The sequence below is a fragment of the Indicator indicator genome, chromosome Z (genome assembly GCF_027791375.1).
Source record: "Indicator indicator isolate 239-I01 chromosome Z, UM_Iind_1.1, whole genome shotgun sequence".
In the NCBI taxonomy this organism is placed as follows: domain Eukaryota; kingdom Metazoa; phylum Chordata; class Aves; order Piciformes; family Indicatoridae; genus Indicator; species Indicator indicator.
Window position 1 is genome coordinate 20,572,192 of NC_072053.1, and position 12,664 is coordinate 20,584,855.

Sequence of the window (12,664 nt, forward strand, 5' to 3'; positions counted from 1 at the left end):
TGCGCTGTTTGCTTGCTTTTATTCCCAATAAAATTTTAAAAGATATTTTTCTGGCTAGCTCATTTATAACAAGTACTTTCTGTCCTTTTGCCCTGGGCAGCTGATGGCTCAAAATGAGGACAGCCCCTTTCATCTTCATCAGTCATTCACAAACTGATCCAAAGACATGGCAGTGTACTTGTGATTCATAAACGTCATTTAGATTTTTGATTAAAAATTTTCATTTTGTACATATCAGTCCTTTTCAGTTTTATTTATTTGAATGGCTAATACAAACTACTGTAACATTCCTGTTTATATGAAGTGATAAAGTGGGAGGAAAATGAGCAACAAATATTCTAGTTCATGTAGTAGTAACAATTGTTCCCTTCACATCCAAGTACAGATGTTTGCAGCAAGTAAACTAAAAAGCATTTTTAAATGGTTATATAAAACTAGTATTACTTCAAAAACTGTTTGTTAATAACATAGTAAGAGAGGTAGAAAGCTAAATGGAACAGCTGTGGGGAGCTATCTTTTCCTCCCTGATGTCTCTGACAAAATCCCACCGGTGCAGGAAGACTTCCCCTTGCTACAGTGTTCCATTGCCCTTGAATATTAGAAGCAATTATGTATGGACCTTGCTCACCACCAACATATCAGTTATCAAATCTGCTTCTTTCCAAAAATCTCTGTTCTGAGGCTTTCTGGCCCAGCTAAATAACCAGTTCAAACCATCTGAAGTAGGTTACTCTCCATAGTCCCAATGATGTTACCTTCTCTGTTGCTAGCTACTGTGGAACCCTCTCTTTCATCAGATCCATATTCTTCTGTTCCTAGAACAGAAAATTTCAGATGTTCAGCATACATGAAGTGTTGGTAATTTTTATATTAGTAAGAGTATTTTCATAGTATTCAGGACTATAATAAACTTTTCAAGCTACAAGTATTTGCTTTACTATGTAAACAGGAAAATGTAGGTTTTTGATAGCTTCCTATCTGAAGAACATTTTCTCATTTACATGTGCATATGAGTCAGTCATCAGGGAAACTCAAGGTTCTGCATGTGTTTGTTAAAATACCATCTCTGTGGCAGTAGAAACCAGTCTTAGATAGTAAAGGTGCCTGGGGCAGATTCATTGTACGTTTATAGGACCCAAACCTGCATATTTGTGACAGAGACAGAACGTGCTTGTGCCTTTTTCTGATTCACAGTGCATTTCCTACCTTATATCCCTTGCTGCTATACTCATCTACTTACTTAAGAGCTCACATTATGGTTTTACATGGGTGAACAATTACAAAGAAAAGAAAGTGCAGCTGCCATAGAAGTCCAAATCAAAATTTGTCCAGATCAAGAAGTGAGGTGGGTATTTTTAGGTACAGCTTTTATGTGGTTCATGAAAGGAGTACAAAAGAAAGGCTTTATTAATGTTACTACTTTCTAAGCAGAAAATCATGGTTCATGATGTAACTTTGTCATTGGTCAAAATCCTGATTTTCCCAAACTCAGTTTGTCAGCTCCCATGAATACACTGGAATTCATTTAGTGCCTTCAGCTACTAATTAGTGCCTTCATTAGTGCCTTTCTCCAATAAGGAAAAAGGACAAAATGCTCCAAACTATGTGGCTCTGTTGAAACATTGGTGCTCTTTCCAGTCTCCTTTCCCAAAGTCATGCAGTATTCAATTCTTCTTCCAAATTTCTGATCTTTTTCAGGTAATTGAATTTGTGGGACAAAGAGACAAAAAAAAAAAAAAGGTTAGTAAAAGGACCAGGATAACCTTGGATGCAGTGACCATGATGCAATAGAATTTAAGACCCTCAGGGCAACTAGGAAGGCACATCCCAGGATTACAAGCCTGGACTTTAGGCATGCAGACTTTGATCACTTCAGTGATCTGCTGGCCAAAGTACCATGGGACAAAGCCCTAGAGGGAAGAGGGGCCCAGGACAGCTGGTCAGTATTCAAGGATCACCTTCTCTGTGCCCAGGAGCAAAGTATCCCCACAAAGAGGAAAGCAGGAAAGAATGTTAGAAGACCTGCCTGGCTGAGCAAGGAGCTCCTGGACACACTGTCACACAAAAAGAAACTCTACAGGGAGTGGAAGAAAGGACAGCTAGAATGGGGGGCATACAAGGAAGCTGCCCGAGCAGCAAGAGACCTGGTTAGGAAAGATAAAGCTCAGTTAGAATTAAATCTAGCCAGGGAAATCAAGGGGAACAGTAAAAATTTCTACAGGTATATTAATGGTAAAAAGAAGAATAGGGAAGGTGTGGGCCCCCTCAGAAAGGAAACAGGGGAGCTGGTGACAAGTGACATGGAGAAGGCTGAGGTTCTCAATGACTTCTTTACCTCAGTTTTCACTGGCTCCAACCACACTCCTGGGATCACGGAAGGTAATGGCAGGGACTGGAAGATGGAACTGCCCATGGTGACCATCTGAAGAACCTGAAAGTATTCAAGTCCATGGGACCCAATGATATACACCAAGGAGTGCTTAGGGAACTGGTGGATGAGGTTGCTAAACTGCTAATATATTCCAAAAGTCCTGGCAGTCTGGGGAGGTCCCCACTGCCTGGAAAAGGGGAAACATAACTCCCATTTTCAAAAAGGGAAAGAAGGATGACCCAGGGAACTACAGGCCAGTCAGTCTCACTTCTGTGCCAGCAGGTCTAGGGAAGTTCTCCCTCTCTGCTCTGCCCTGGTGAGACCACACCTGGAATACTGTGTCCAGTTTTGGGCTCCCCAGTTCAAGAAAGACAGAGACCTGCTGGAGAATCATAGAATCATAGAATGAACAAGGTTGGAAAATACCTCAGAGGTCATCAAGTCCAACCTATCACCCAGCACCTCATGACTAACTAAACCATGGCTTCAAGTGCGATGTCCAATCCTTTGTTGAACACCTCCAGGAACACTGACTCTGCCACCTCCCTGGGCAGCACATTCCAATGGCAGATCACTCTTTCTGTGAAGAATTTCTTCCTAACATCCAGCCTAAACCTCTCCTGGTGCAGCTTGAGACTGTGTCCTCTTGTTCTGCTGCTGGTTGCCTGGGAGAAGAGACCAAACCCCTCCTGGCTACAACCTCCCTTCAGGTAGTTGTAGACAGCAATGAGGTCTCCCCTGAGCCTCTTCTTCTCCAGACTAAATAATCCCAGCTCCTTCAGCCTCTTCTTGTAGGGTTTGTGTTCAAGGCCTCTCCCCAGCCTCATTGCCCTTCTCTGGACATCTTATATTGAGGGGCCCAGAACTGGACACAGTACTCAAGGTGCAGCCTAACCAGTGCTGAGTCCAGGGGCAGAATGACTTCCCTACTCCTGCTGGCCACACCATTCTTGATACAGGCCAGGATGCCATTGGCTCTCTTGGCCACCTGGGCACACTGCTGGCTCATGTTCAGCTGCTGTAAATCAGTACCCCCAGGTCCCTTTCCGCCTGGCTGCTCTCCAGCCACTCTGACCCCAGCCTGTAGCTCTGCATGGGGTTGTTGTAGCCAAAGTGCAGCGCCTGGCACTTGGACTTGTTGAATGCCATCCTGTTGGACTCTGCTATCTGTCCATTCTGTCCAGGTCCCTCTGCAGATCCCTTCTACCCTCTAACCAATCAACATCTACTCCCAAACTTACTGCAAACTTACTAATGGTGGACTCAATCCCCTCATCCATGTCATCAATAAAGATATTGAACAGGACTGGGCCCAACACTGATCCCTGGGGGACACCATTGTGGTGTCCAGCTGGCAGTGGCACCATTCACCACCACTCTCTGGGCCTGGCCCTCCAGCCAGTTCCTAACCCAGCACAGAGTGCTCCTGTCCAGGCTGTGGGCTGACAGCTTGGCCAGGAGTTTGCTGTGGGGAATGGTGTCAAAGGCCTTGCTGAAGTCCAGGTAGACTACATCCACAGCCTTTCCCACATCCACCAGGCAGCTCACCTGGTCATAGAAGAAGATCAGGTTGGTCAGGCAGGACCTGATCCTCCTAAATCCATGTTGGGATCCAAAGGAGAGCCACGAGGATGATTACGGGACTTGAGCATCTCCCTTATGAAGACAGACTGAGATCCCTGGGGCTATTTACTTTTGAGAAGAGAAGACTGAGAGGGGATCTGATCAATGTCTATAAATATCTGAGGGGTGGGTGTCACGTGGACGGGGCCAGGCTCTTTTCAGTGGTTCACAGTGATAGGACAAGGAACAATGAGTTCAAACTTGAACACAGAAGATTTCACCTCAACATGAGGAGAAACTTCTTTACAGTGAGGGTGATGGAGCACTGGAACAGGCTGCCCAGGGGGGTTGTGGAGTCTCCTCCTCTGGAGACTTTCAAAACCCACCCGGATGCATTTTTGTGTGGACTACCCTAAGCGATCCTGTTTTAGCAGGAGGGTTGGACCCAATGATCTCTCGAGGTCCCTTCCAACATACATCACTGTGATACTGTGATGTATGGAATTCTGTGCCATCCACCCCCCCTCCCCCAGTCCAGACAGCAGTATGTGATGTTAATCCATACGCATGGATATCCATTGCATAGAGCCAGCATATACCTAACTGCCCTGAATGCAATTGAATTGTAATTGAAGAGAAATCAACTTTATGTAATGGTAAAACATTCTGGCTGATGCTGTGCAAGACAGAGTGCAAGAAGGGAACTGCTGCAGAAGTCATTAAGGAAAAAGATGCCTCTGAGGGACAGCAGGTAGCCAGCTACTCCTGCAGAGCATGTGCCTCTGCTGACAGTTCTTATCAATGGAGCTTATATGGCTCATTGAGGTGAATATCAAACAAAAAACTCCTTGATCTAGTCTGCATCTGCAGCAAGAAGAAAACCCTGTAATACTGTAAGTTCAGGCTCTCCCTAAATTACAACAAAATGTAACTTCGGGGCAGTATGTTTGGCACCATACCTATGTGTAGAGACACAAAATCCAGCCAAGCCTTTTGTCTTCCTGCTATCTGGGACACTTGCTCCCATTCTTGTCATGCTAACATTGCACATATACACTTCTCCAAAAGAATCATGCTGGAGAGCATTAGATGAGTGAGCCCTCCTACTGCAGATCACCTTGTTCTGCCTGTGCTGTCCCTGCAGGCTCTGATAGTTGTATTTTCACCTCTCCCCATGCACTATGATTTCCATCCCTCCTTTTGTGTTTGTCCTGCTTCCTCCATGTAGGCAACGTCACTCTTAAACCACAATGCTGAAACTGGAAGGAGTAATGACTCTTGCTTTGATAATCAGAACCACTTTGGGTAATGTATTCCCTAATTAAATTTATGTGTTTTAAACAGTGATGATGTCTGTTCAGCCTGTGGTAGGTAGCCCAGCTAGGCAGACCAAGCATCTGCAAGGCTGACTACAACATGTAGGGAAAGCATGTGAGCAAGGCAAGAAACAATCCGCATGAAATGAAGCACTTACAGTCCCAAGGGGACCTGACCAAAATAGGTGCAATCAACAGCAGCCTCACATTCCTGCAAGTCAGTTTTTTTATACCACATGGTCAGTGTTTGCCATGTCCGTTTCATTGGATAAAGGTCTGAACTCAGGGAAGTAATGGCTCCAAAACAAAGCTTGATAAGACTGTGGCCATGTGATTCAACAGGCAATACCAGCAGGTGCAGCAGTTAAAACAAATGTTGTGATCCAGGAAGTATAAACACAAGAATGAGGAGAAATGCAATGAGAATAATATCCCTGCACGCAGGGATTAGTGAGACTCTTATGAGGGCCTTGTGTCTGGTTCTGAGCACTTCATGAAAAAGCTGAAGGAAAATTTTGTGTCAGGAAGACATGTCCTACTAATTGAGAAATTTAAAGATCTAGATTGATTTTACTTGTTCAAAAACACTACAAAATGACAATTTAATGACCGACTACAATTACGTGCATGGGAAAGGATTTCTGGTAAGTCTTTTTTTTTTATCAAAACCAAACAACATCTTCTTACTGGAAGCTGGATTTAGGCAAATTTACATGTACATCTTGAACAAAACAGATGGCTGTTTTCAGGAGTGCAGTAGTTCCTCCTCCATTTCAAGTCTTGAGACAATCAAGTCAGAGGCATCAAAAGTAAATCTCATAAAAAGATGAGAGGGTAATATTGTTTGGACAGTGTTCTGCTGCAGGCAAGACTGCTTCATCATTGTAGGAGCCTGACTCCTGACGAAAGGATTTAACATCTCAAATTTTGTGTGGTGTTAACATTGTGACCCTGGGTGTAGAGTGAGAAAGGCCTGCCTGGAGGAGGGAGGTGTGAAATGCATTAAGGACCCCGCACTCCCCTGGCCTGAAGCGAGGTCTGCTCATTAAGGAAATTTACAATAGAAAGAGCTAAGTTCTGCAAAGGCTGGACAATGTATTTTCCTGAGTCAGTTTCTTCCTTGTATGACCACACCCACTCCATTCATATTCCAAGTGTATAAAAAGAATAATAATATGATGATCAGTGTGTATCCACAGAAGACCTTGCTGGATCTTCACTCACCACCAAAAAATTACCTCAAGATTTGTACCGGTCCTGTGAGACATTGCTGGAACAAAGGGTGGTGATATTTCACTTGCTCTTTTCTCCCTTTTCCCTCTCATTTCTTCTGCTCTTATGAACTATTTCCTCTTTAAGGCACAATAAACCAAAAGCTTTTGTAGTATGCATATAACTCTCCTTGATTCAAATAAACTTAACTAATCAGCCATTTGTTGTCAGTTCACCTTAATATACTCCAAAGGAATCTTCTAATCTGACACAGCCCCCCATGCTGCCCTGGGTAGCTTGGCACACGTGACAGTCATAAGAATCTGTTCTACCTTACAAAAGCTTGGGTTATATTTACAGTGCACAGTGGAGCATGACCTAGAAATACCTCCTGTGGATCTATTGAACCATGGTAGTGAGATGGCAGTGCTGACACAGTATCCATCTAAGCTCACCTCCCATTAGAATAAATTAGGTGAATCACAACTGTGCACTAATAATGCTATACCGCATCCAGTTTTCATAATTACAGCTTTATAACATTTGAGGTGGGTTTTGTACCTTTAATACTCAATGGACTGTAAATTGAGACTACTCTGGGTAGAACTTAGAAACTCACAAGAAAATAAAAGAAGCCCAGAATTATTAATATGACTATTCTTGTCACAGCCATTGCTGTATTTGTTACTTAGGCAAAAAACAGGCAAACAAACAAACAAAAAACATACCACACTTTTTTTTTTAGCCTGTCCTGTAGTTTTAGAGTCTGATATCATAATATTTGAATGGCTGAACAAAGTGCATGCCAGTCCCTCTTGCTTTATCCTTCACCTAGCAATTGTCTTCTACCTCCTTATTGTCCTCTCAGTCCTTATTACATGGTAATGTGGTTCTTGGTAATATGGTTCCAGCTTATGAGTTCTGGGTGAGGGAATTCAAAGTGGGAATTTTAACTATCAAAATCTTAAAGAAAATGACAGTACAAAGAAATATTAAAAAATTTCTGCTCTCTATGTGGCTCCTTCCATCAGGACAATGTGGTGGAAAACTTTACATCTTCCACTTTTCATTGCTCTTGTACTCTGCAGACCAATGTAATTTGGTGATGAGAGAAGCACAGTTATCTTCCAGAGTAACTCCATTTAATCACAGGATTTCATTTTCCCCAGTATTCTTACCAGAAATGGTTTCTTAGATGAGTAACAGCTTGTGTCTACTCATACACTCTCTCTCCACCCAGGGCTTCAAGTGATGTTGTCCATTACAATTTTGCCTTAAATAGCAAAACACTTAGAGCAGCCTGAGGCTGAAGTCCTTCAGTTGAGGAGCTGTAAAGAGATGTGTCCATCAGGGATAAGATATGTGAGCAAGAAATTCCAGCAAGCAACAAAAAACCCAGAAGATTCTGAATCCCTTTTGTGTGTGTGTGTGCGTGTGTGTGTGTGTGTGTGTGTGTGTGTGTAGAAGCCCTCCTCCTCCTCAGAAGATTTCTTCTGAAATCTGGCCAGAAGATTTCTGCTTCTTGGTATATTTGGTTAAAACACATAAAACTCCAAGTATGAAGTCTGTTTGAGTACATATGTAACACATGTTCTATATTACAGTGAGATTCTGGTTTGTTATTCGCCTTAATTTTACCAAACTTCTGGCTAAGAACAACAATGAAAAGGGATAATAAACATGGCAATAACCATATTGTTAGTCTTATGCTTCAATCTGTAGCTTACAATTATTTCAAATATTTATTGAATTCATCAGTTCTGTTTCAGAGCTGCATAAATCCCCAAGTTTGTCTTTTTGGCAATAATCTAAAGAAATATCCTATGGTAGATTTTTTGGGTTTTTTAATTGTGTTTAAGATATTTATCTTGAAACTTTAGTGAAATTAAGAAGCGTATGTGATGGTAGGGCCATGACATGGCCCCGTACAAATCCAGACAGGCCTTAAAATGTCTAGACAAAGTCCCTTTCTCTCCCCTCCTTCCTGCAGGAAAACAGGGGAACGCGGGAAAAAGAACAAAGGGGACAGGACTCCTGCCTTCTGGTAATCAAGATGTTTATCTGGGGTGAGAGCACATAAACTGACCACTGCTCCCCCAGATACAAGGTCCTTGCTTCTGCCTTTTATGGTCATAGCCTGGCAGAACACCTTTCCATTGGAAAGCTACATGTTAGCTTCAGTGCTCCATTGGACCAATTGACCTCTGGCATTTTGTATATATACAAGTGACTTGGTAGTCACATTTGCCTTGCTCAAGCCTGCTGAAGCCTTGCCTTGTGTGATGGTTTGAAACTGTCTTTTTAATTTTCCTTTGTAAAGTTCAAGCAGAGAAAGTGAAAGAATGTAAACAAGTCACTATTGGGTGTAAGAAAGCAAAAATAATGATTGTTCTAAACACTCCCATTGGATAGATAGAAATGTTTAAGAACTATTACTCAAAACAAAGTGGGCACTCTGCAATCTGCAGTCAGGGCAGCTTGCTGGGGTGTCTGGCTGCTGTTTTTCTTCTCTTCTGGCTGAAGATAACATGCTGACTTTGGTGAGCTAAGTTAACAACATTCTGCTTTAGCTAACTCTGCTTTCTGCAAGGGGCGTCTGGGGGGGAGACCCCTAGGAGAGAGGCCCCTTGGGAAAGGTCCCCTTTGAGGGGAAGCAAAGGGAGCTTGGTTGTGCTTTTCTGTTGAGTGTATATATATTGTAAATGTTGTGAATTTTGTATATTTGTACATATTCATTGCATTTCATCATAGATTGTAGATTCTGCTTGTAAATACAGCTTTCATTTGCTTCTTAGACACTGAGCTAGCCTGGTTATTGTTGGTAGGGGGGGAATTTCACACCTTGCTTCAAGCTTACCCAGGCCCGTCTTGTAGAATCCACCTCAAGTTGCCCTGCCCTGCCTTGAGTGCCTGGTCCAGAGCCTGGGATAAAGCCATGAGCCATACACATGCAAGCTGGAGAAGCAACAAGCCTAGAAGCTGAAGTCACTGAGCCTGCTTCCTCTTGCCACCAGAATCGTGCCGTGCCTCAGTTTACCCAGGAACCAAGCAAGTGCCTGTCGCAAAGAGCATTGTTAACTGCCTGCCGTCCACTGAAGCCAGACCAGCCTGGGACCGCGCGGTGAACCTTTCTTGCTGGCAATCAGCTGTGCTGCACCCTACGAGAGCGCCCCAAAGCTGACACAGCAGCAGCAGCAGCAGCCCTATATGGGCAAAACTAGCTGTGAGTAATTAATTCACTTCTCTTTGGGTTTAACAGTTCTTATCGAGCCTCCTCCCCACTGTAACTGAGCACTACCTGCTCTCAGGGACCTTCTCTTTCCAAGTTGTTGCCTCCTAATTTGCATAGAATAGTTTATATTTGCCCTAAGACTGCATAATTCCCTCTGTAAATATATCTTCTAACTGTACAATGATCCTTTTAACGAGTTTTGGCATATTGCATTAATAAAGGGTTACTATTTTTATTAATACCCATTTTCTGTATCGTTCATTAATTATTGTTGTGAGGGTAATTAATTTATTCCTCCTCTCGACTACAACAGCATGGTAAAGTTATACACAAATTAAATATTGTATTGAAGGAGGATGGACCTAAATAGGTGTTAAAAACTTATCTTGAATTATCACTCACAGTCCACTGAAGGGAAGGGAAATTGTGTCTTCTCCTGCTTCCAGCAGACTGGGTCAGGCCAGGTCAGGCAGAAAGACCAGCACTCTCATTCTGTGATATAACAAAATAATCTATTAATAGCCCAAGAAACAGAGGAATCCCCATGCCACAGAGAGGACCAATGAGCCCAACAGCATCTGCCGATTGTGATCTACATAAGAATAGTTCACTCCTGGTCCCAAGTTGGGTCATTGGTTTACCCATGCATATCTGACCAAGATACATCAAGTGAGCTCCTCAAACACAAGGATTTTTGTATCTCCAACCATCAGAGTCAACATTACCTGTCTCCACTGCTGGACACTGGAGTTTCTGGAGGACCAGTTTACTGAGTTACCACAGATGATCTGGGATGTCCCTGAACTGCAATGTTTGAAAAGTATAAATGGTAGAGGATGGGACCTATTCACTTCATCAGTCTAATCAAGTACTGATAGCAGACCTAAATCTGCCACGTGGCTGAGGTCTGGCATTTGCATTTTTTGAAGACAAAAGAGAATCAAAACAGAATTTTGTATCCTCAGAAGAATAAAAACAAGTGAATAAACACTATAAGAAGAAAACAGAAATGTTAACTTGCACATTATTTATTTGGTTAGTCATTTGCAACAGCTGCCACATAAGTGATAATCCAAGAAGGCAGTGGAAGGCAATGTAAATTTATTGGAAATTAAAAGCAATCCAGTCCCCTTTTAGCCTCTCCTAGGTACTGATACTTCATTTGCTCTAAGATTTAGACTCATACAAATTTGATTTTCTATTTCCGGGTTATTAGAGGAATGCATCAAGGTGAGACTGATGGACTCAATATCTCTTAGAAAACAATTTTTGAAGTAGAGCTGCAAAAGTAAAACAAAATGTACTCTTGGTTCAAGGCTTTTCTTTATAGTATTTTTTTCCTTTTCATTGTGGTCCCTTGTTTCCCCACCCAAAGAAAATGCTGCTATGACAACATGGAAATCCCCTGAGCAGAACAGCTCTGATAATAAGATTGCTAAAGTTCAACCAAAATATTATGTCTGAGAAGCCTTTTTCTTTTAGTTTGCTCCTGCTGAAACAGGAAAAAAAAAGAAAATTAAAAAAGAGAAAGATCAAAGAGATAGCCCACTCAATTATAAACAAGAAAAATTTAAAGTGAGAAGGTGTCATTTCCGGATAGAGATCAGTTTCCACAGGAAAACCCTCCTCTATTGATATTTCTTGGTGAAAATGAGGTAGAAGTTATCTTCAGGGTTTCTAGAAGTATATGATATTGATTATTATTAAGCCAGGTGCTGAAATGGTTAAATAAACTTTTCTAAAGCAAGTAAGGGGTAAGTGTCAGGGATATGATGTTACTGGGACCCAATCTCATTCATTTGATTTTGGCTTCAATGAGCTCTAGGTCAAGTATAGGAATCTGGGCAGGGGAGAGATGAGGACTAACCAATCCTAAATTTAGTCTCACTATCTGAGTCAGACCTCTTAGAAGGTATATCATGGGAATGGAGCTGTGACACAAATAATGCTGTTAGTAAAGCCAAGCTCTCAAGCAAGGGTCAGTCAGGTCATGGGGCTGTTGTCTTGTGTGGTGCTTTGGCCCTGGTGCTGTGTCCAGATCTGCTTTGTATGTATGGGTGAGCAATGTGGCATGACTGTTGTCTCTCCTCTTTGTGGGTAGGAGGTACTGTAGAGGTCTGCCAAGCAGACATCTAGTGCACACATCCCCCCCACCCCCACCCCCCCTAGCAACCATGGGCTCTTTTTTAATATAATGGAAAGAAATAAATGTATTTAAGGGGTTAGATTTCACCTTCTGAATGTCTATATCAGGATGAGATGAAGCATGCTCTCTGATGGCTAGATCAGATTGAAGCCCAAAAGGCTCTGTCATAGAAGTATACTCTGTAAATACCAACATAGTGACCATTGAGTCCAAAGCCAATTTTTTATAATTACCTAGACTAAGTGCACCTTCAAGGAACATTTTGATGGGGACCCTCAGAGTTCTACCACATGAGGAATTTAACACAGATGTGGGAGATGTCCATATCTGCAGCAGCCTTGCTGAGCTCCTGTGGAAAGGGGAGCCCAGAAACATCCCCATGGCTATCCACTGCCCTCTGTTTAGGGCAGCAAGTGACACTGAAGGAGAGTCCCTCATGTCCTGGCAAAAATGGTAGTGTTCTAGACACTAGGACTGAGCTTCCATCATTTTGGTGAGTGATTTAAATTATTTCCTTGCAAATGAAAGGAACATGATGCAGCTTCCATATTGAGTATACTTTAATTATGTTGTCATCAGTTTTCTGTTTGCTTGGGCATTGTTACCAGCTTCACCTTTGGTTTGCCTTTTGCTTCTGACATAAAACTTTTTGGCAGACAGGGCTGTGCAGAGCTCTTTGAAGTCCTCAGCTCACTTTTGGTTAGTAACATCAGTCCAACATGTACTTGGTCCTGCATGGTGCTCTAGTGTGCATTGGTATATACAGCCACAGGAAGTGTGTGAAGGAAATATTTAACATCTCTGGATCTTTTGCTTTCTGTCTC